This window comes from Ranitomeya imitator, chromosome 5, assembly GCF_032444005.1.
Source record: "Ranitomeya imitator isolate aRanImi1 chromosome 5, aRanImi1.pri, whole genome shotgun sequence".
In the NCBI taxonomy this organism is placed as follows: Eukaryota; Metazoa; Chordata; class Amphibia; order Anura; family Dendrobatidae; genus Ranitomeya; species Ranitomeya imitator.
Window position 1 is genome coordinate 430,525,738 of NC_091286.1, and position 24,456 is coordinate 430,550,193.

The 24,456-nt window shown below is 46.8% G+C and overlaps 1 pseudogene; it reads left to right on the plus strand.

Annotated features, from left to right (window-relative positions):
* Positions 1-1,710: 1,710 nt before the first annotated feature.
* Positions 1,711-24,456, plus strand: part of LOC138637791 (piwi-like protein 1) — a 96,532-nt pseudogene continuing 73,786 nt past the window's right edge.

Sequence of the window (24,456 nt, forward strand, 5' to 3'; positions counted from 1 at the left end):
ACATAGGAGAGGAGAGGAGTGAGGGGCCAATATGGAGTATAAAGAGTTAGTGCAAGGATGGTGGATGTGAGTGAATGCATCAGCCAGGATATAAATTATACAATTGCATATGGTAAATATTGGTTGCAATCCAAATGTACAGATGATATGTTGAGGAAGGCATTATTGAAAACTAGGCCCAATGTTAAAGGGAACCTGTCACCCCCAAAACCGAAGGTAAACTAAGCCCACCAGCATCAGAGGCTTATCTACAGCATTCTGTAATGCTGTAGATAAGCCCCGATGTATCCTTAAAGATGAGAAAAAGAGGTTAGATTATACACACCCAGGGGCGGTCCCAGTACGTTGGGCGTCGTGGTCCGGTCCGGGCCCTCCCATTTTCTTATGATGACGTACTCTTTTGTCTTCATGCAGCGGCTCCAGCGCAGGCGTACTTTGTCTTCCCTGTTGAGGGCAGAGTAAAGTACTGAAGTGCGCAGGCGCCGGGCCTCTCTGACCTTTCCCGGTGCCTGCGCACTGCAGTACTTTGCTCTGCCCTCAACAGGGCAAACAAAGTACGCCTGAGCCGGAGCCGCAGCGTGAATGCAAGAAGAGGACGCCATCGTAAGAAGAAGGGAGGCCCCGGACCGGACCGCGACATCCATCAGACCCGGAATGCATTGTGACCGCCCCTGGGTGAGTATAATCTAACCTCTTTTTCTCATCTTTCAGGATACAACGGGGGCTTATCTACAGCATTCCAGAATGCTGTAGATAAGCGCCTGATGCCAGTGGGCTTAACTCACCTGCGATTTTGGGGGTGACAGGTTCCCTTTAAGGAGCGGGTCTCCTAGACAAGTATTGCCCATACATGAAGTGCATGGGCTGACAAACATTTCCCCATGGGGGTCACAGTTTAAAAATCTTTTATGGGTATCATACACACCCTTGCCCAAAAACTGAATGGCTGCAGCAGTATACAGCATGTTCACCATGGTGTTCGAGTGGCGGCAAATGATATGTTGAGGAAGGCCTCACTAAAAACTTGTAATACCCAGACAAGTATTGCCCATACATGAAGTGCTTGGGCTGACAAACATTTCCTCATGGTGATTACAGTTTAAAAATGTATTTATGGGTATCATACACACCCTTGGCCAAAAATTGAATGGCTGTAGCAGCATACAACATGTTCATCATGGTGTTCTAGTGGTGGCGAATGATGATATGCTGAGGACGGCATTATTAAAAACTAAGCCCTATGTTAAGGAGCGGGTCCTCGCAGACAAGTAGTGCCCATACACAAAGTGCTGGGGCTGACAAACATTTCCCCAAGGGGGTTACATTTTAAAAAATGTATTTATGGGTATCTTACACACCCTTGCCCTAAAATTGAATTGCTGTAGCAGCATACAACACGTTCACCATGATGTTCGAATGGCGGCAAATGATAATATGTTGAGGATGGCCTCATTAAAAACTAGGCTACATGTTAAGGAGCGGGTCTCCTAGACAAGTAATGCCCATACACAAAGTGCTGGGGCTGGCAAACATTTCCCTTGGGGGTTAGGGTATCATACACACCCTTGCCCAAAAATTGAATGGCTGTAGCAGCATACAACACATTCACCATGGTGAGCTAGTGGTGGAGAATGAGGAAACATTGATGAAAGCCTCATTAAAAACTAGGCACAATACACACTAGTGCGTGGTTTGTGGATGAAGTAAAAGATGAGTGGACGAGCAAGATCCCACGCTCGCGGCCGAGCTCATGTTCAGGAGCAGGCCCCACAAAGACCAACTGGACAGGTACAGCAGCCCCAATGACTCCAGCCAGCAGTCTGACCTCAGCAGCCAGCGCCTGAGACTTTGCTTTTCGGAAGAGAGCGCCAGAGAGGTCCGTCGACAGCGGCAGCAGAGAGACCATCGCCCGAGGTTCTGCAGGTGTCAGCCAGACTTGCAGAAGTTTCTATCGAGGAATGGGGCAGCAGTAGGTGTGACTTCCATGACGCCGGAATGAACACCTGGTAGACTATTGCACACGTCCAAAAATCGAAAGCTGGTGCCCTTGGAGCCAAGATTGCTCCTGTGACCAACCACATCAAGCTGGTGTCCCAACCACAGTGGGCCCTGTACCAGTATCACATTGACTTCAACCCCGCCATGGAGTCCAAGCGTTTGCGGTTTGGCCTCCCGTACCAGCATGAAGAAACCATCGGGAAGGTGTGGGCATTTGATGGAACCGTGTTGCTTTTACCAAAAAGACAGAATAAGGTCACCGAGATGTTCAGCCAAACTCAAAATGGAGAGAACGTGCGGATAACAATGACCCTGACCAACGAGCTTCCACTGACCTCTCCCAACTGCTTCCATTTCTATAACATAATTTTCCGAAGACTCCTGAAGATAATGGATATGTAGCAGATAGGACGCAACTATTACAACCCGAGTGATGCCACCAAAGTCAGAGCCCGCCGACTGGCCATCTGCCCGGTGTTTTCCACCTCCATCCTCCAGTACGAGTCCAGCATCATGTCAAATATGTCATGCCGCTGCTGCCGCCGCCTCTCCCCACTGCAGCTCGCCGGTTGCGCGCACGCATCACATTCAGCTCTGCGCATGCGCACATCTGATTCCTCTGTTGGCGCTCTTTCCTGTCCTCTCTGTCATCCTGGAGGACTGTAACCCGGAAGTAGCTCCCACGCTGCTATGTAAACTGCTTCCTGCTGCTCCTCTGTGCCTGATGTTCATTTTTGTTTACAAGTGCTTCTGGTCACCTGTGGTCTCTGTGCGTTCCTAGCTCTCTGATCTTGGGTCTCCTCCTCTCTCTGCAGTGCCGGCCTGTTTCCTGTGTTCCTGCCGTGTTCCTTCAGTTCCTTCAGGGGTTTGTCGTCACGGTCCTGTGGGTCCACTCTCCCTTTTCCCTGTTTGAATCGACACGCTCAAATTGGACTGCACTCGGGTGACATCCGAGTGCAGCCAGATTCTTACAGCATCACAGTAACATCAGGCCATGGACCCCGCTGGAGTCTCCGCCACTCTAAAAGTGTTACTCTTTTTGCATGAAAACCAGGCTAGGATCATGTCGTTTTTAAAGAATATGGAGTCTCGCCTAGCGGCTTTACAGCCTTCTGATCCTGGTATTGTTCCTCAGTTGGTTGCCCTTCAGCAGGAGCTAGGTCAACAACAGGACACTCAGTCCCATATTTTGAATTTTATGGCCTCCATTAATGATCGGCTTCTCTCCCTCCAGAATGTGGCCTCTGTTTCCACTCCTGTCTCTGTGCCACAACCCTCGCCCCGTCTTGCTCGACCTCCTCGGTATGGTGGGGATCCTAAAGCGTGCCGCGGCTTTCTTAATCAATGTCAGTTGAATTTTGAATTGTCTCTGCTACTTTATCCTACCGACCGAGCTAAGGTTGCTTTTATAGTATCCCATTTGGAGGGTGAGGCTTTGGCGTGGGTTAATCCCCTCTGGGAGCGTGATGATCCTTTGGTCTCCCAACTCAATCCGTTCCTGGATACCTGCCGCAAGGTTTTTGATGAACCTGGTCGTCTGGTCTCTACCACAGAATCCCTCTTTAACCTTTACCAGGGTACTCTCTCAGTAGCCCAGTACGCCATCCATTTCTGGACTCTGTCCTCAGACCTTGGGTGGAATAATGAGGCTTTGGTTGGAGCATTTTAGCGTGGTTTGTCTTCACGGATTAAGGATGAGCTGGCAGGACGGGACACTCCCACCTCTTTGGATGATCTTATCTCCTTGGCCATATGCATTGATCTGCGCTATCAGGAGCGCACTTGCGAGCTTGTCAGAGAGAAGAGACCTCTTCGCCAGATCACTGTTGCTCGAGGGACTTCTTTCTCTCAAGCAGCCCCGGTGGCCTCTTCATCTTCTCCTGAACCCATGCAGGTCGATCGCCTTAAGTCTTCTGAGCAACGCCGCAAGGAGAGACTCGCACAAGGTCTTTGTTTTTACTGCAGCAGTGCCTCTCATCTCTTACACGCCTGTCCTCAGAAGCCAGGAAACACCTCCACCTAGGACAGGTAAGAGAGGCCTTCCTAGGTGGTTATGATTCCTCTCCGCCTCTGGTTTTGTCTGTTATTCTACATTTAGGTTCCCGTCACTTTTCTCTGGAGGCTTATGTTGATTCAGGAGCGGCTGGGAACTTTGTTCAGCTCGAGGTTGTTAACAGGCTTGGGATACCTGTTAGACCCTTGGAGACTCCTAGAAAAATAGCTTCCGTCGATGGTCAGCCTTTGCGGGAGACCGTCAACTTGGTTACGGAGGAAGTCGAACTTCAGATTGGAGCTCTTCATTGTGAGAACTGGCCTTTTATGTTTTACCTTCTTTGTCTCATTCTTTCCTGTTGGGTCTTCCTTGGTTGAGAGATCACGAACCCACTCTGTACTGGCGTACTGGAGATGTTCTACGGTGGGGACAGTCTTGTCTGAACAGGTGCCTGCTTCCCGTAAAGCCTGCGTCCTCCTCTCGGTCTGCTTCGGAATCCGTGGGAATTCCTCCAGCCTTTTGTGCTTTCTCGGACATCTTTAACAAGAAGGAAGCGGAGATTTTGCCGCCGCACCGCGCTTATGACTGCCCGATAGACCTTGTTCCTGGTTCTACTCCACCTAGAGGTCGTATTTACCCATTGTCTCCTACCGAGACTCAAGCCATGTCCGAATATATCAAAGAGAATCTGGCCAGAGGCTTCATTCGAAAGTCTTCCTCACCTGCAGGTGCTGGGTTCTTCTTCGTTAAAAAGAAGGATGGTTCTCTTTGCCCATGTATAGACTACCTGGGTCTCAACACTATCACGATCAAAAACAAGTACCCACTTCCTCTCATACCAGAACTCTTTGATCGTCTACGTGGAGCACGAATCTTTACCAAATTGGATCTCAGAGGAGCTTATAATTTGATCCGTATCCATTCCGGTGATGAGTGGAAGACTGCGTTTAATACCAGAGATGGTCATTATGAATATTTGGTTATGCCATTCGGTTTATGCAATGCACCCGCAGTCTTCCAGGAGTTTGTAAATGATGTTTTTCGGGATCTACTTTACACCTGTGTTCAAAATCATATAGAGACTGAAGCGTATTATGAACCACGTATAACAATCTTTATTAGAATAAAAACAAACATGTAAATAAAAAATAGTACCCATAGGTGAATGAGCCAAACAAAAACATTAGTGGCACCACTACTGAGCAACAAGTCCGGCAAAGCCTAGTGAACCATAGTAGAACATTATATAGTCACATGGGACGGAGCTCCTGCTAAAGTAATCACTACAACCCACCAAATATCTTAAGCCACAATAGCATGTCAGAGTTGTCATTTGCAAAGATCTAATCAACCGCAGGAAAACACACGTCTATCTTTAGGCATAATATAAACAAGTTGCAAGGTCTTACCAAAGCTCAGGAGATGGTGCCACAGCCTCTACGCGCGTTTCGGCGCTGTGCCTTTGTCAGGGGGAGTGGCATCATACTCCAAACAAGCTCCTTTTAAACCATGATAAACCAATGGGGATATCCCCTTGCCGAATGGACAGGAAGTGCGCTTACAGAAAGGTGCATGCCGGTATCTGTAGTCCCGACGCATCGGCGCACACAATATCTGAGGCCCTATCAGGCGGAAGGCATGCCCACACGTCATCAAGGGTAAGCGGCGTGCCGGGCACAGGCCGCCAACCGCGTGGCCGCAACCCGCCCACCCAGTGACGCGCGCTGCGGCAAACCACACCCCCGATACTTCAGTGCGCATGCGCACCGACCAAAAGAGGACGGCACAGTCCCGAAAACTCAGCTGTAAGTATACCAAGGAGCGCACAGCATAACACATAATCATATATGGATAATAAAAACAGTATATTGAAAGAATGTATGGAAGCACTCGAGGGAAGTATAATTAATGGTGAGTAACATTGGTTACAATAAAGTGCATAATATGTGCAGAGATTTAAATACAAATATAAGTGACCCGCAGTCGAAAAAGACTGATTATTAATTACAATAATGGTCAAGACATCGACCAGGGAAACATAGGTCCCAGCGTGACCCAATTACGAATCATTAAAAATTTTTTTGAAGATGTCAAGCTACATTTCATATTGAATATATGGGCGATGCACAAACCCAAAGGGGCAATAATAATTGAGCAAAGCCCAAATATATACACGATAAAAAGTGTAAGTGTATATTGGATATGTGCTACCCAAGGGGCATTACTTAACGTATATACAAAAGTGTCAACAGCAGCAAATATAGAACTGGTGCAAGAAAAAAAGTGTAGTAAACTTCCCTCATTTTATCTCCATACAGACCCAACAAATGGAAAGCACATAATTAATAAATGGACATAGATATATAACTGGTGCAAGTAACAAAGTGTAGTGAACTTCCCTTATTGTATTTCCATACAGACCCAACAGATGGAAAGCACATAATTAATAAATGGACATAACTATATAAACAGTGGGTATAGATATAACCCCATTGGTAAAGTCCATAATCTTGGTCCTTGATAAGTCACTTGGTATATAGATAATATGGCTTTCCGTATTACAGACATCTTTCATTCTTCATGCCGTGGCACTCAAGTCAACCAGGACGGACGAACCCAGATCAAGCCGCCAGATATAGACCAGATGTACATTTGACCCTCCATTGGTAATCGATCCACTAAGGAGCATGAAAGGGTAACAGATATTAATATCAAATTTAAAAAAACAGAACATAAAAACATGTGCACACTATATACACTGATACCACAAAGATAAAACACAACATTACATGGAGTGGGAGTTTAAATAAAGGGAGCAAAACTTAAAGTTTCGTTCAGACCATCTGGTTTTACACCTGTGTTGTAGTGTACTTGGACGATATCCTTGTGTTCTCTCCAGATCTGTCTACTCACAGAAGAGATGTACGGCAAGTACTTCAGAGTTTGAGAGAGAATCAGCTGTACGCTATACTGGAAAAATGTGTCTTTGAACAGTCATCTCTGCCCTTCTTGGGTTTCATCATCTCTGACGCTGGTTTGTGTATGGATCCGGGAAAAGTTTCTGCCGTGCTCAACTGGCCACGTCCTCTTGGAGTGAAAGCAATTCAGCGATTTCTTGGATGTGCTAATTACTATCGGCAGTTTATCCCTCAGTTTTCCTCTCTTTCAGCTCCAATCTCCTCCATGATTCGGAAGGGTGCCAATCCTCATCAGTGGTCGTCTGAGGCCGAAGAGGCTTTCTGGTCCATCAAGCAAGCCTTTGCCTCCGCTCCTATTCTTCATCGTCCTGTGGCCAAAAAACCTTCATCCTTGAAGTAGATGCTTCTGCAATTGGAGCTGGAGCTGTGCTCTCGCAAAAATCCCCTTCTGGTGGTCTTGTGCCCTGTGGTTATTTCTCAAAGATCTTCTCCTCCTCTTAGAGGGGGCTTTACATCATTTTATAATCTACACAGATCACAAGAATCTGGCGTACATTCGTTCTGTGCAAAAACTTAATCCTCGGCAGGCCAGGTGGGCCTTGTTTTTCGCCAGGTTTGACTTCGAACTTCGTTTTTTGCCAGGAAATAAAAACTCCAGAGCCGACGCTCTGTCTAGGTCATTCCAGGTGGTGGATATGGAGGAAGACGCACATCATCGATCCTGCCAGAGTCATCACAGTTGCTCCAGTCTCTCTCACTTCTTTGCCTCCGGGTAAGACCTTTGTTGCTGAAGGAAACAGGAGACGTGTCTTGCTTTGGGGTCAGGCCTCCAAACTGGCTGGACATGTTGGTTTCAAAAAAACATTTCGTTTGATCTCTCGTTTTTCCTGGTGGCCAACGTTGTCTAAGGATGTCCAAAGTTTTGTCGCCTCTTGTCCTCCCTGTGCCAAGAATAAGATTCCCAGGCAACTACCTTCCGGGCTTTTACATCCTTTGCCAGTACCTTCCACTCCATGGCAACATTTATCTATGGATTTCATCACTGATCTGCCTCATTCTTCTGGTTGCACCGTCATCTTCGTGGTCATGGACCGTTTCTCCAAGATGGCTCATTTCATCGCTCTTTTGTTCACCATATTTTTCGTCTTCATGGTCTTCCTTTACATATTGTTTCTGACCGAGGTGTTCAATTCACCGCCCACTTCTGGAGATCCCTCTGCAAATCTAAGAACATTTCGCTTGACTTTTCTTCGGCCTACCATCCGCAGTCCAATGGCCAGGTGGAACGTACTAATCAGACCTTGGTAACTTATCTACGTCATTTTTCCAATTCTCATCAGAATGATTGGTCTGACTTACTGCCATGGGCTGAGTTTTCTTACAATAACCATCCCAGCGAAGCCACTAACAAATCTCCATTTTTTATCAACATCCTGGTCTTCCTCTTCCGGTTCCTCCTGTCTCTACTGTACCAGCGGCTGATCTTCTGTCTAGAGAGTTCTCCAGGGTCTGGCAGGAGACCAAGTCCGCCCTTGAGTTGGGAGACATGCAGACAAAAGACGTCTTGATTCTCCTATATTCCATCCTGGGGACAAGGTTTGGGTTTCTTCTAAATTTATCTGTCTCAAAATCCCTTCACATAAGCTGGGTCCTCGCTATATCGGTCCATTCGAAGTTTTGTCTCGTATTAATGACGTTTCTTACAAACTTAAGTTGCCTGCCACTCTGCGTATTTCTAATTCTTTTCATGTGTCTCTCCTTAAACCTGTAGTTTTTAATCAGTTTCATTCTTCTAACCTTTGTTCTCCTCCGCCTGTTTCCGAGGATGATGTCTTTGAACTTAGGGACATATTAGCCATGAAAAAAACTTAGAGGGAGAACTTTGTTTTTGGTTGACTGGAAGGGTTTTGGTCCTGAGGAGAGATCCTGGGAGCCTCGAGAGAACATTTGAGCTCCTCTAATTTTGTCCCGGTTTCTTTCTAGTCTTAAAAAGGAGGGGCGTAAAGACGGGGGTACTGTCATGCCACTGCTGCCGCCGCCTCTCCCCACTGCAGCTCGCCGGGTGCGCGCGCGCGTCGCATTCAGCTCTCCGTGTGCGCACATCTGATTCCTCTGTTGGCGCTCTTTCCTGTCCTCTCTGTCATCCTGGAGGACTGTAACCCGGAAGTAGCTCCCACGCTGCTATGTAAACTGCTTCCTGCTGCTCCTCTGTGCCTGATGTTCATTTGTGTTTACAAGTGCTTCTGGTCGCCTGTAGTCTCTGTGCGTTCCTAGCTCTCTGATCTTGGGTCTCCTCCTCTCTCTGCAGTGCCTGCCTGTTTCCTGTGTTCCTGCCGTGTTCCTTCAGTTCCTTTTCCTCTGCGGTACCTGCCCGTCTCCTATATCCTTTCCTTACTCCCGTCAGCCTCAGTGTCTCCATATTGTCCTGCCAGCCTCCGTATCTCCGTAGTGTTCCCATCTTCTCCCTCGTCTCAGTAGTTCCTTTCTGTTCCCTCTGTCCCTTTTTGCCTACATTGTACCCGTCTATTTCTGTCGATCCTCCAGCTTCCGTGGCGATAGTCCCTCACGGGCCTGCCCCTAACTCTCCCTGTATAAGGGGCGGTCCACCCGGTCAGCTTGTCCGAGAGGGGTTCGTCGTCACGGTCCTGTGGGTCCACTCTCCCTTTTTCCTGTTTGAATCGACACGCTCAAATTGGACTGCACTCGGGTGACATCCGAGTGCAGCCAGATTCTTACAGCATCACAAAACATTGATGTCAGCCATAAAGTCCTCAGGAACGAAACTCTGCACGACATCATGAGCAGCCTCTACTCCTCATGTGGCCCTCAGATGTTCCAGGATGCCTGCTGCAAGGAGCTGATGGGACAGATCATCCTCACCAAGTACAACACTGAAACCTACCGTATACATGAGATTGCCTGGAACATGACTACAGTGGCCACCTTCAAGAAGGCAGATGGAAGTGAGATCAGCTTTGTGGACTACTATAAAAACCAATACAATGAACAAGTGAAAGACATGATCCAGCTGCTAATCGTAAACATCCTCCGGAGGCCCAAGCTGGGAGCCACCGTACTGGTGCCAGAGTTTTGTAACCTAACAGGTCTGGCCAACAGAATGAGAAACGTCTTAAATGTCATGAAAGACCTGGCGGTTCACAACTGCATACCACCAGAACAGAGGGAGCATCAAGTTGGGAAGTTCATGAACTACATACACAAGGATAAGAGCGTTCAGAAAGAGGGGGCTGAATTTTGATACCGAACTCCTACAGTTCGAAGGGAGAATCACACTGTTAGGTGTTGAGTTCCCGCCTCTGCACAGGGGGAATCTCGAGCCATCTCCGCTGCGGTCTTCCATCCTTCTCCAGCCGCAGTGGAGCCTGCTCAGCAGAGACGTCGGTGCCAGCGTCTTGCTCAGGCAGATACACTGCACCTGGTTACTGCTGTTCTTCCAGGTTCTGCCATTATAGCCAGTACTGGCCAGCAGCGAGCAGACATCTCTGGGACTAAGTCCTGATTTTCCCCTTCTGAGCATGCCCAAGGTACGACCTCTCATTGGAGGTCAGGGGTCACATGCTCAGGTACTGCAGCAGCTCCCATTGGTCCTCTAGGAAGGTCCTGAAGTTGCTGCAGCTGTAAAAGGTTTGCATGGCCGCATAGCCATGCGCTAGTATCAACATGTGTATGAGCTTTGCTAGTGTTGTTACGGCTGTATGTGGACAGGGTTTGGCTGAAATAAGCCCCTACAATACCGTCACCTCCAGTGAGGAGGTTTGTATGAATGTATTCAGGGCTGGCTCATAGCCTCTAGAATTCCGGTTCCACTGGAGAGGAGTGTTTTGTGTGCTTCTCTGAGTGCGTGACCACTGACTGCCATCAGCTCAGCAGTTACCTGTTTTCCCCTGTGACGTTAACAGGGCACAGCGATTTCTATCTGTGCGACTCTGTGAAGTAACAGAGTTTGCTTATACTGCCATAAAGTGCCGTCATTTGCTCGCAGCAGGTTCCTCCTGCACGGTGGACCCCGGGCTGTGAACACACCAATAATAACATCTATATTTACTCGGTGCGTTCCGCTAGCCCTAACATGATACCAGTGCCAGGATCTGGCTAGCAATGGCGGACAAACCGCAATCTTTGCGGTACATCCAGCAGCTGGAGGGCAGGTTGGCGGCTCTTGAGCACACAACCTCAGCTGTGGATGCTACCGCAGTAGCTGTTCAGGCTGCTAGCGTGGCTGCAGCAACTTTGTCCACTGCCACACCTGTTTCGACCCTATCTCGCCTCCCGCTGCCAGAAAAATTTTCTGGTGATGGCAAATCTTGTAGGGGTTTCGAGAGCCAGTGCACTATACACTTCGAGCTCCTGGCTGCACGTTTCCCTACAGAGCGGGCAAAGGTGGGATTCATTATGTCTCTCCTGTCGGACAGGGCGTTGGAGTGGGCTATGCCGCTGTAAGAGCGTGGCGATCTTGTGGTGCAGAGTGCTCCGCTGTTCCTGAGCACTCTGAAAGAGGTCTTTTTAGAACCTCGAGTCACCCGTAATATGGTGCTCCAACTGTTGGCATTGACTCAGGGCTCGTCCTTGGTCAGACATTTTGCCGTCCACTTCCGCACCTTAGCATTTGAGCTGGAGGGGGTCAGATAAAGCCCTCATCACTATATTTTGGAGGGGTCTGGCTGACCATGTTAAGGACGCTCTGGCCACTAGGGAGATTCCTGCCACACTGGAGGAGCTAATTGCTGCATATACTCGTATTGACCTCTGTTTTAACGAGCGGATGTTAGAGCGAGCCCAGTGTAGAGGCAGAGGTTTTGGCTGGCTCCCACCTTCGCCAAACCTTTAGAATCTCCGGTCTAGGCGCCCGAGTCACATGAGGCCATGGAGGTGTCAGGAACGGGATCTAAGTCCCGGACCGCTCGTGCACTTAGGGTCTGTCATGTTTGCCGGCAGTCAGGACAACTTGCCACTAGTTGTCCCCAGCGGTTGGGGAAACGTCAGTGTCTAGTGGTAGTAGGTCAAGGTTTACTAGACACGGTGACGTTTGCCTCCAAATTGTCCTTTAAGGGGACAATTACCATTGGCCCATCCACTCATTCGGTAGAGCTTTGCGTGGATTCCGGGGCGGAGGGTAATTTTATGTCTTCTGCCTTTACCCAATGACACGCAGTACCTCTGCTGATGCTCGCCCAACCAGTGACCGTACGAGTAGTGAATGGGTCGACACTGTCCTCACAGATTATACACCAGACCATCCCATTTACTCTATCCATGTTGCCATCTCATCAGGAGATATCTCTGCTCATCATTGCTGAGGGAATTGATGAGCTCCTTTCAGGGATACCTTGGCTACGGTACCACTCTCCTCAAATTGAGTGGTCCACAGGCAGGATTTTGGGATAGTATGAATCTTGCGGGGGTAGATGTCAGAGGGAATGAGTTCAGGTTGCTACTACAGACGAACCTGCAGATCTCTCCTCTCTCCCCAAGCAATATTGACCCTATGCGGACGTGTTCTCCAAAAGGGCTGCAGAGACCCTTCTGTCTCTCCACCCCTATGACTGTCCCTTGCCTGGTGCTGAGCCTCCCTGAAGTCGAGTCTACCCATTTTCTCTCCCAGAGACGAGGGCAATGTCTCAGTGCATCCAGGAGAATCTGGCAAGGGGATTCATTAGGAAGTCTGTGTCACCTGCAGGGGCTGGGTTCTTCTTCATTCAGAAGAACAGAGAATTATGTCCATGCATAGATTACAGGGGTCTTAACGCCATCACCGTTAAGAACAAGTACCCATTGCCCCTGATATCTGAGCTTTTTGACAGGCTTCGGGGAGCAAGAGTGATTACTAAACTATATCTGCGGGGTGCTTACAACCTGATTCGCATCCGTGAGGGGGACGAAAGGAAGATGGCTGTTAACACCACGTATGGGCATTATGAAAATCTGGTGATGCCCTTTGGGCTCTGTAATGCCCCAGCCGTTTTCCAAGACTTTGTAAACGGTATCTTCCGGGATATGCTCTCCACCTTGGTTGTAGTCTACCTGGATGATATTCTCATCTACTCTCCAGATATAGTCTCCCACCGGAGAGATGTTTGCAAAGTCTTCGACCTCCAACGGGCAAATTCCCTCTATGCCAATTTGGAGAAGTGTGAGTTTGAGCAGGAGTTTTTGCCTTTCCTGGGCTATATCATCTCGGCCCAAGGATTGGCTATGGATCCTGCCAAGCTACAGGCTGTGATGGACTGGCAGGAACCCCATTCTCTCAAAGTGGTTCAGCGCTTTATGAGGTTCATGAATTACTATCGCCAGTTCATTCCCCACTTCTCAACTTTGGTAGCTCCTTTGGTTGCTCTCACCAAAAAGGGAGCAAATCCCAAATTGTGGTCGGAGGAGGTCTCCAAGGCCTTCCTCTCTATTAAGTCCCACTTTGCTAGCGCTCCCATTCTAAATCACCCCGATGTAGATAAACCATTCATAATGGAGGTGGATGCCTCATCTGTCGGTGCTAGAGCAGTCCTATTCCAAAAGGATGCTCAAGGCCGGAAGCATCCCTGCTTCTTTTTCTCTAATACCTTCACACAGGTGGAGAGGAATTATTCCATCGGGGGACAGAGAGTTTCTAGCTATGAAGTTGGCCTTCTCGGAGACACCTCTTGGAGGAGGCTCGTTTTCCCTTCCAAGTTTTCACTGACCACAAGAGCTTGGTCTATACTCAGACTGCCCAGCGGCTAAATTCTCACCATGCCAGATGGTCCCTGTTCTTCTCCCGGTTCCATTTCACCCTCGATTTTCTCTCCGAAGAGAAGAACATTTGTGCCTATGCTCTCTCCCGCTCCGTAGTGTCATCAGCGAAGGAGAAGGAGGAACCTCAGCTTATTTTCCCTTGTGAGAGCCTGAGGACCATGGCTCCAAATTCACTAGAGTCTGTGCCCCCGGGTGAGACTTTCGTCCCAGCAAATTTGCGACCGGTGGTTCTCTCTCTTGGGCTCACTCATCCAGGGTTGGTGGACACTTTGGGACCAAAAGGACATCTGAGCTTCTGGCGAGGACATACTGGTGGCCGCATATGGCCTGTGACGTCGGAGACTATATTCGGGCATGTGTCTCCTGCGCCAAAAATAAGTCTCCTCAACAATGGCGAGCTGGGTTACTTTATCCCCTGCCAGTGGCAGACAAGCCCTGGGGGATGGTCGGGATGGACTTTGTGGTGGGCTTACCCAAGTCCCATGGCTGCACAATTATTTGGGTGATCACTGACCAGTTCTCCAAAATGGTGCATTTGGTGCCTCTTCCACAGCTACCTTCTGCACAGGCTCTGGCAGCATTGCTTTTTAAACATGTCTTTCGCCTACACAGTATGCCAGACAAAATTGTCAGTGAGCGGGGTCCCCAGTTTGCATCTAGGTTCTGGAGAGAGCTTTGTCGTCTACTCAACATTGAGTTGAATCTCTCTTCAGCATATCATCCCAGGACAAATGGGTTGGTAGAGAGAGCCAACCAGACTCTGGTCACATATCTACAACATTTTGTTTCTGCCAGGCAGGATGACTGGGCATCCTTGCTACCATGGGCGGAGTTTGCGCTTAACAATGCCATAGCCGACTGCACTGGTCAGACTCCATTCCTCCTTAATTACGGTCAGCATCTGGGGTTTTCTGTGCTTATGCCCATGTCTTCCGCCGACTACAGGGTGGCAGACTGGGCTGTGGAGGCACGGGACATTTGGGACCGCACTCAGGATGCCATCCAGGCCTCCAAGGAGAGAATGAGGTCCTCCGCCAATGCACATCGGTGCCCTGCTCCGACCATTGCTCCTGATGACTTAGTGTGGCTCTCCGCCCGTAACATCATGCTGCGAGTTGAGTCCACTAAGTTTGCACCTCGCTACTTGGGTCCCTTCAAGGTCCTCCAACAGGTTAACCCTGTGGTCTAACGTCTGGCCCTTCCTCCTTGCTTGGGTATCACCGACAACTTTCATGTATCCCTCTTAAAGCCCAGTTTTCTGAGTCATCTGCCGGGATATCGGGTTCATCTTCGGACGATTACGAAGTGAACGCTATCTTTGGGTGTAAGGTGGTATGTGGCAAACATTTTTATTTGGTGGATTGGAAGGATTATGGCCCAGTGGACAGGTCCTGGGAGACTGCTGAGCATATTCGAGCTCCGCAGGTCATTGCTGCCTTCGAACGTAGCGAGGTCCAAGGAGGGGTGCCCTAGGAGGGTGGGTAATGTTAGGTGTCAAGTTCCCGCCTCTGCACAAGGGGAATTTCGAGTCATATCCGCTGTGGTCTCTGTTATGATCCGGTGACCTTGGAGCCGCATGAAACTTTCTCTGGAGTAGGTGGAAACTGTACTGACCGCAAATCCTGAACTAACACCGCAACTAGAAGTAGCCGTGGGGTGTGCCTAACAAACCCCAGACACCTCGAAACAGCTGGAGGACTAAATACCCCTATAGATGGAAATAGGAATTCTACCTTGCCTCAGAGCAGAACCCCAAAGGATAGGCAGCCCCCCACGAATATTGACTGTGAGTAGGAGAGGAAAGACACACGCAGGCAGAAAACAGGATTTAGCAAAAGAGGCCACTCTAGCTAAATAGGAAAGGATAGGACAGAATACTAAGCGGTCAGTATTAAAACCCTTCCAAAAATATCCACAGCAGATAATACAAAAAATTCCACCATCTAACTAAAGACGTGGAACGTATATCTGCAACTCCTGAGAATCCAACAAGACTGAGAAAATACTGACACAATCTAAGCTGGACAAGAAAAAACAAATGAATAGCACTGAATTATCAAGCACACAGCATGTGTGCCACAGAAACAAAACCAGACACTTATCTTTGCTGATTTGGCAGCAAGGCAGGAGGAACCAGACAGAGGTCCAACACCTCCCAACAACCATGGACAACTGGCAAGGACTAATGAATCCTGCACACTTAAATACTCCAGTCAGAACTGCAATCAGCAGATACACCTGACCAGGACTGCAACCCAGGTACAACTGCATTACCACCTACAACCACCGGAGGGAGCCCAAAAGCAGAATTCACAACAGGTCTCCCATCCTTCTCCAGCCGCAGTGGAGCCTGCTCAGCTGAGACGTCGGTCCCAGCATCTGGCTCAGGCAGATACTCTGTGCATGGTTACTGCTGTTTTTCTGGGTTCTGCCATTACAGCCAGTACTGGTCAGCGGCGAGCAGACGTCTCTGGGACTAAGTCCTGCTTTTCCCCTTCTGAGCATGCCGAAGGTAAGACCTTTCATTGGAGGTCAAGGGTCACATGCTCAGGTATTGTGGCAGCTCCCATTGGTCCTCTAGGAAGGTCCTGAAGTTGCTGCAGATATAAAAGATTTGCATGGCCGCATGGCCATGCGCTATTATCAACATGTGTATGAGCTTTGCTATTGTGGTTACGGCTGTATGTGGACATGGTTTGGCTGAAATAAGCCCCTAGAATACCAGCACCTCCGGTGAGGAGGTTTGTATGAATGTATTCAGGGCTGGCTCATAGCCTCTAGAATTCTAGTTCCATCGGAGAGGAGTGTTTTGTGTGCTTCTCTGAGTGCGTGACCACTGACTGCCATAAGCTCAGCAGTTACCTGTGTTCCCCTGTGACGTTACCAGGGCACAGCGTCTTCTTTCTGTGCGACTCTGTGAAGTAACAGAGTTCGCTCATACCACCATATAGTGCTGTCTTTTGATAGCAGCAGGTTCCTCCTGCACGGTGGACCCTGGGCTGCGAACGCACCAATAATAACATCTATATTTACTCGGTGTGTTCCGTTAGCCCTAACACGCACCTCCGGAAAAAAATCCTGCAAAAATACAAATCTGCTGAATGTAATCCACAGTTTTCTGATTGTTTGCGAGAGATGAGGGGTACCATCTTGTTCAGCCCCCGAAATATGAATAATTGGCTGCTCCTATACACCCGAAGAAATTAGGATGCGGTGAATGCTCTTCTGCAGAACATGTTCAAGATCACACAGCAAATGCGCATCAAGATGAACAGGGTGGTGTTGATTGAAGTGGAGGACATTTTGGGGGGGGGGTTTGGTGAATTTTGGAAAAACGAAAAAAAAAAAAAAGAGTAGAACAACGCTAGCAGATAGAACTTTGCTACTTATGTCTGAGAAGCTATGATTTTTCCACCACAGATACACCAGGCCTCAGCCTGACATAACAGACTGTATAAATTGTTTCTGATTTTTTGCAGATTTAAACAAATAAAAATAAAAGTTAGTTGAACAAGGCTAGTAGACAGAACTATACTACTTATGCCTGCAAACTAAGATTTTTCAACCACAGATACACCAGGCCTCAGCCTGACAAAACAGACAGTATAAATTTTCTTTTTTTTTTGTTAAACAATAAATACTGAGTAGACCAAGGCTAGCAGACAGAACATTGCAACATATGCCTGCGGACAGAAGATTTTGATACAACAGATAAACCAGGTGTATGACGGAGATAACAAACTGTATAATTTTTATTTTTTTAAGCATTAAATACTGAGTACACCAAAGGTAGCAGACAGAAGAATGCAACGTATGCCTGCAAAGCATGGATTTTGACACTACTGATACGCCAGGCATCAGCCAGAGATAACAGACTGATCAAAATGTGGCCTTGATTTTTTTGGGCACAAGAAAAATGTGTCAAAAAGTTGGCTATGACACCCAAAAATAAAATTGGAGTACTAAAATTTTAAGATATTTAGCGCAATGATATGCGATGCGTGTGGCATACAACTCACAGTGATAAATATAACAACTGTAGCTAAATTTTTGAGGGCCAGCTAAAGTTTTTGGGGCAGCAAAATGTCCAAAAATGTTGTAAGACACTCCAAAATATTAGATAGCATCACAAAAAAGGACTGATTTTTAGGCCCACTCACATCTGATGCTTGCCCCCCCCCAAAAAAAAATAGGTAAAAAATTATATTTTCACGCTCTTGTATTGCAATGACCTGACTGTAGTCTGCAGCGTGACCAAGCAAATAAATTTTGCAAAAAGGGGGCTAATGATTGCTTTATAATAAAATGAGCAGGTATAACCTTAAAAAAAAAAATTGCCACGCATAACTGCAGCTAGGTAAATATAAAATACGCAGCAGCAGACAGTATTGGAGCCTTTTGATGTATGCAAGGAGATCTATATACTCACATACAGTGCCTTGAAGCCTTGCAGTGATGTGGATATGTGCTCACAGACTGCCCAACTAGCACAATTGAAAACTAGGTCAAATGTTAAGGAGCGGGTCTATTAGACTTGTAACGCCCATACATGAAGTGCATGGGCTTAGAAACATTTCCCCATGGGGGGTACCTTTTTTATAAATCTTTTATGGACATCATAGACAGGCTTGGCAAAAATTGGACTGCCTGTAGCAGCACAGAACACGTTAACCCTGGTGATCTAGTGGCGGAGAATGAGGAGACATAATGATAAATAATACTGAAATCAAACAAAAAAAAATTAAAAAGGGAATCTACCTCTGAAAGAAAATAACAAAAGGGAGCGGCGAACACAGGTTCATAGATTTGAAGCCAGAATGTGTCCAATGAGATATGTTTGCCCCTAGCAACAGCTCAGAGACAGGCATATAAATAAAAATAGTATAATATAATAGCATTTCAATATTTTCTATTGTAGAGGTATACAGTATCTCATAAGAGGATAGTCCAGAGGTATGAAAAATGGAAAATATACAAATAAATGGGAATGAACATCTCATTTTTACATTTCCCCCTGGGGGACTAACTTTTTTTGTTTTCAAATTGGTAATGGGCATCATAAAAACACTCTTGCACAAAAATGGAATGGCTGTAGCAGCATACAACAAGTTCACCATGGTGTTCTAGCGGTGGAGAACAAGGAGACATTGCTGAAGGCCTCATTATAAACAAGTCCCAATGTAAAGGAGTGTGTCTCCTAGATTTGTAATGCCCATACACACAGTGCATGGGCTGACAAACATTTCCCCAAGGGGGATACATTTTTTAAAAATATACTATTGGCATCATAGACACCCTTGGCAAAAATTGGACTGCCTGTAGCGGCACAGAAGACGTTAAGCCTGGTGCCAGCGGCAGCCACCGAGACAGGAGCAGGGAGCAGCGCGGGCACGAGGAGAGGTGAGGAATGTGGGCTTTTTTTACTGGACGGTGGGGCCATTCTCGGAGGGGGGGAGGGGGGAGAGATGTTGGCTGTGCTGTATGCTACTGTGTGGGTTGTGCTGTATACTGCTGTGTGGGCTGTGCTGTATACTACTGTGTGGGCTGTGCTGTATACTACTGTGTGGGCTGTGTTATCTACTACGTGGCCAGATAAAGCTATATTCCATATATGTCCGTGTAGCTGCACAGCCAACATGTGTATGTATCTCTCTCTATATATATATGTAATCGTCTAAGGGTCGCGCCCAGCTGTGACCAATTAGCGACAGGCACAGTCCAGCCGCGAATTGGCCCCTCCCTACTCCTCTCCAGTCATTGCCCGCTCCATACTCCCCTCCAGTCAGTGCCCCCAGTAAGGTAATGCGTTGCCCCATCCCGGACCCCTGTGTGCCAATTATCCCCAGTTCGGGTTCACGTCGGCATACACACGGGCTCTGCTCCCGGGCTGCGGGCCCGGCATGGTGGCTGGGGGTCTGGAGCTCAGACCCCGCAGCCCAGGATAGGGAGGTGGCTGGAGGCCGCTCGCAGGAGGAGAGGAGCGGCTGCTGTTGTGAGTTCTGTTTTTGGGCTCCCTCTGGTGGTTACTGATGGTACTGGGTGACTTGTCTTTCCTGGGTCTCTGGGTTCCACCTGTTCCATCAGGATATGGGAGTTTCCTATTTAACCTGGCTTTGCTGGCATTTCCTCGCCGGTTATCAATGTATCCAATGTGTCTTGTTACCTCTGCTCCCTGCTCCTAGAACCTTCTGGTCAAGCTAAGTTTGGATTTTCCTGTTTTGGTGTTTTGCTTTATTTGGTTTTTTAGTCCAGCCTGCAGATATGTGATTCTTTGCTGCTGGTTGCTCTAGTGGGCTGAAATTGCTCCTCATGTACCATGAGTTGGCACATGAGTTCAAGTAATTTCAGGATGGTTTTTTGAAGGGTTTTTCGCTGACTGCGCAGTTCACTTTTGTATCCTCTGCTATCTAGCTTTAGCGGGCCTCATTTTGCTGAAACTGTTTTCATACTGCGTATGTGCTTTCCTCTCATTTCACCGTCATTATATGTGGGGGGCTGCTATTTCTGTGGGGTATTTCTCTGGAGGCAAGAGAGGTCTGTGTTTCTTCTAATAGGGGAAGTTAGATCTTCGGCTGGAGCGAGACGTCTAGGATCATCGTAGGCACGTTCCCCGGCTACTTTTATTTGTGTGTTAGGTTCAGGGTCGCGGTCAGCTCAGGTTCCATCGCCCTAGAGCTTGTTTGTATCTGTGCTTGTCCTTTAGTGATCCCCTGCCATTGGGATCATGACAGTATAACCGGCCCACAAAGTGTTAATTGTATTGGCTGAAGTAGGAGGATAAGTAGTCTGAGGAAGTTTTTTTTTTTTTTTTTCTCTTTCCCTCAGAGTTTGCTGCCTAGCCTTATTGCAGCCTGGCTACTTCCTCCTCCTCTTAATCTTTGAATGGCTCTGATCCCAGCTGTTTATCATGGACGTCCAGAGTTTGGCTTCCAGCCTGAATAATCTTGCCGCTAAGGTTCAAAATATACAGGATTTTGTTGTACATGCTCCTATGTCTGAACCTAGAATTCCTGTCCCAGAGTTTTTTTCTGGAGATAGATCTCGTTTTCTGAATTTTAGGAACAATTGCAAGTTGTTTCTTTCTTTGAAATCTCGCTCCTCTGGAGACCCTGCTCAGCAAGTCAAGATTATTATATCTTTCCTGCGGGGTGACCCTCAGGATTGGGCATTTGCATTGGCACCAGGGGACCCTGCGTTGCTTAATGCGGATGCGTTTTTTTCTGGCATTGGGTTTGCTCTATGAGGAACCTAACCAAGAGATTCAGGCTGAAAAAGCTTTTTTGGCCCTCTCTCAGGGGCAAGATGAAGCAGAAATTTATTGTCAAAAATTTTGGAAGTGGTCGGTGCTTACTCAGTGGAATGAGTGCGCCCTGGCTGCAAAGTTCAGAGATGGCCTTTCTGAGGCCATTAAAGATGTTATGGTGGGGTTCCCTGCGCCTACTGGTCTGAATGAGTCTATGACTATGGCTATTCAGATTGATCGGCGTTTACGGGAGCGCAAACCTGTGCATCATTTGGCGGTGTCGTCTGAACCGTCACCTGAGATAATGCAATGTGATAGAATTCAGTCCAGAAGTGAACGGCAAAATTATAGGCGGAAAAAAAGGTTGTGCTTTTATTGTGGTGATTCAGCTCATGTTATATCAGCATGCTCTAAACACACAAAAAAGGTTGATAAGTCTGTTGCCATTAGTACTTTACAGTCTAAGTTCATTCTGTCTGTGACTCTGATTTGTTCATTATCATCCATTTCCGTCGATGCCTATGTGGATTCAGGCGCTGCCCTGAGTCTTATGGATTGGTCATTTGCCAATCGCTGTGGGTTTAGTCTGGAGCCTCTGGAAGTCCCTATTCCTTTGAAGGGAATTGACTCTACACCTTTGGCTATGAATAAACCTCAGTACTGGACACAAGTGACCATGCGTATGACTCCTGTTCATCAGGAGGTGATTCGCTTCCTGGTACTGTATAATTTGCATGATGTCCTAGTGCTTGGTCTGCCATGGTTACAAACTCATAATCCAGTCCTTGACTGGAAATCGATGTCTGTGTTAAGCTGGGGTTGTCAGGGGGTTCATGATGATGCACCTCCGATTTCTATCGCTTCATCTACTCCTTCTGAGATTCCTGTGTTTTTGTCTGACTATCGGGATGTTTTTGAGGAGCCTAAGCTCAGTTCGCTTCCTCCTCACAGGGATTGCGATTGTGCTATAAATTTAATTCCAGACAGTAAATTTCCTAAAGGTCGTTTGTTCAATCTGTCAGTGCCAGAGCATACTGCTATGCGGGATTATGTTAAGGAGTCCTTGGAAAAGGGACATATCCGTCCATCTTTGTCCCCTTTGGGAGCAGGTTTTTTTTTCGTGGCCAAAAAAGATGGTTCCTTGAGGCCTTGTATAGATTATCGTCTTTTGAATAAGATTACCGTAAAATATCAGTATCCTTTGCTATTGTTGACTGATTTGTTTGCTCGCATTAAGTGGGCTAAATGGTTCACTAAGATTGATCTTCGGGGTGCGTATAATCTTATACGAATAAAGCAAGGTGATGAGTGGAAAACCGCATTTAATATGCCTGAGGGCCATTTTGAGTATTTGGTAATGCCTTTCTGACTTTCTAATGCTCCTTCAGTCTTGCAGTCCTTTATGCACGATATTTTCCGTGAATATCTGGATAAAGTTATGATTGTGTATTTGGATGATATTTTGGTTTTTTCTGATGACTGGGAGTCTCATGTTCAGCAGGTCAGGAAGGTGTTTCAGGTCCTGCGGGCCAATTCCTTGTTTGTAAAAGGCTCAAAGTGTCTCTTTGGAGTCCAGAAGATTTCTTTCTTGGGGTATATTTTTTCCCCTTCTACTATTGAGATGGATCCCGTCAAGGTTCAGGCTATTTGTGACTGGACGCAGCCTACATCTCTTAAGAGTCTACAGAAGTTCTTGGGCTTTGCTAATTTCTATCGTCGTTTTATAACTAATTTTTCTAGTGTTGTTAAGCCTTTGACGGATTTGACTAAGAAGGGTGCTGATGTTGCTAATTGGTCTCCTGCGGCTGTGGAGGCCTTTCAGGAACTTAAGCGCCGGTTTTCTTCTGCTCCTGTGTTGCGTCAGCCAGATGTTTCGCTCCCTTTTCAGGTTGAAAAACAATGTGGCTAAACAAAGAAGTAAGACAGGCAATTAACAGTAAAAAGAAAGCATTTGCACTACTAAAGCAGGATGGCACCATTGAAGCTCTAAAAAACTATAGGGAGAAAAATACTTTATCTAAAAAACTAATTAAAGCTGCCAAAAAGGAAACAGAGAAGCACATTGCTAAGGAGAGTAAAACTAATCCCAAACTGTTCTTCAACTATATCAATAGTAAAAGAATAAAAACTGAAAATGTAGGCCCCTTAAAAAATAGTGAGGAAAGAATGGTTGTAGATGACGAGGAAAAAGCTAACATATTAAACACCTTCTTCTCCACGGTATTCACGGTGGAAAATGAAATGCTAGGTGAAATCCCAAGAAACAATGAAAACCCTATATTAAGGGTCACCAATCTAACCCAAGAAGAGGTGCGAAACCGGCTAAATAAGATTAAAATAGATAAATCTCCGGGTCCGGATGGCATACACCCACGAGTACTAAGAGAACTAAGTAATGTAATAGATAAACCATTATTTCTTATTTTTAGGGACTCTATAGAGACAGGGTCTGTTCCGCAGGATTGGCGCATAGCAAATGTGGTGCCAATATTCAAAAAGGGCTCTAAAAGTGAACCTGGAAATTATAGGCCAGTAAGTCTAACCTCTATTGTTGGTAAAATATTTGAAGGGTTTCTGAGGGATGTTATTCTGGATTATCTCAATGAGAATAACTGTTTAACTCCATATCAGCATGGGTTTATGAGAAATCGCTCCTGTCAAACCAATCTAATCAGTTTTTATGAAGAGGTAAGCTATAGACTGGACCACGGTGAGTCATTGGACGTGGTATATCTCGATTTTTCCAAAGCGTTTGATACCGTGCCGCACAAGAGGTTGGTACACAAAATGAGAATGCTTGGTCTGGGGGAAAATGTGTGTAAATGGGTTAGTAACTGGCTTAGTGATAGAAAGCAGAGGGTGGTTATAAATGGTATAGTCTCTAACTGGGTCGCTGTGACCAGTGGGGTACCGCAGGGGTCAGTATTGGGACCTGTTCTCTTCAACATATTCATTAATGATCTGGTAGAAGGTTTACACAGTAAAATATCGATATTTGCAGATGATACAAAACTATGTAAAGCAGTTAATACAAGAGAAGATAGTATTCTGCTACAGATGGATCTGGATAAGTTGGAAACTTGGGCTGAAAGGTGGCAGATGAGGTTTAACAATGATAAATGTAAGGTTATACACATGGGAAGAGGGAATCAATATCACCATTACACACTGAATGGGAAACCACTGGGTAAATCTGACAGGGAGAAGGACTTGGGGATCCTAGTTAATGATAAACTTACCTGGAGCAGCCAGTGCCAGGCAGCAGCTGCCAAGGCAAACAGGATCATGGGGTGCATTAAAAGAGGTCTGGATACACATGATGAGAGCATTATACTGCCTCTGTACAAATCCCTAGTTAGACCGCACATGGAGTACTGTGTCCAGTTTTGGGCACCGGTGCTCAGGAAGGATATAATGGAACTAGAGAGAGTACAAAGGAGGGCAACAAAATTAATAAAGGGGATGGGAGAACTACAATACCCAGATAGATTAGCGAAATTAGGATTATTTAGTCTAGAAAAAAGACGACTGAGGGGCGATCTAATAACCATGTATAA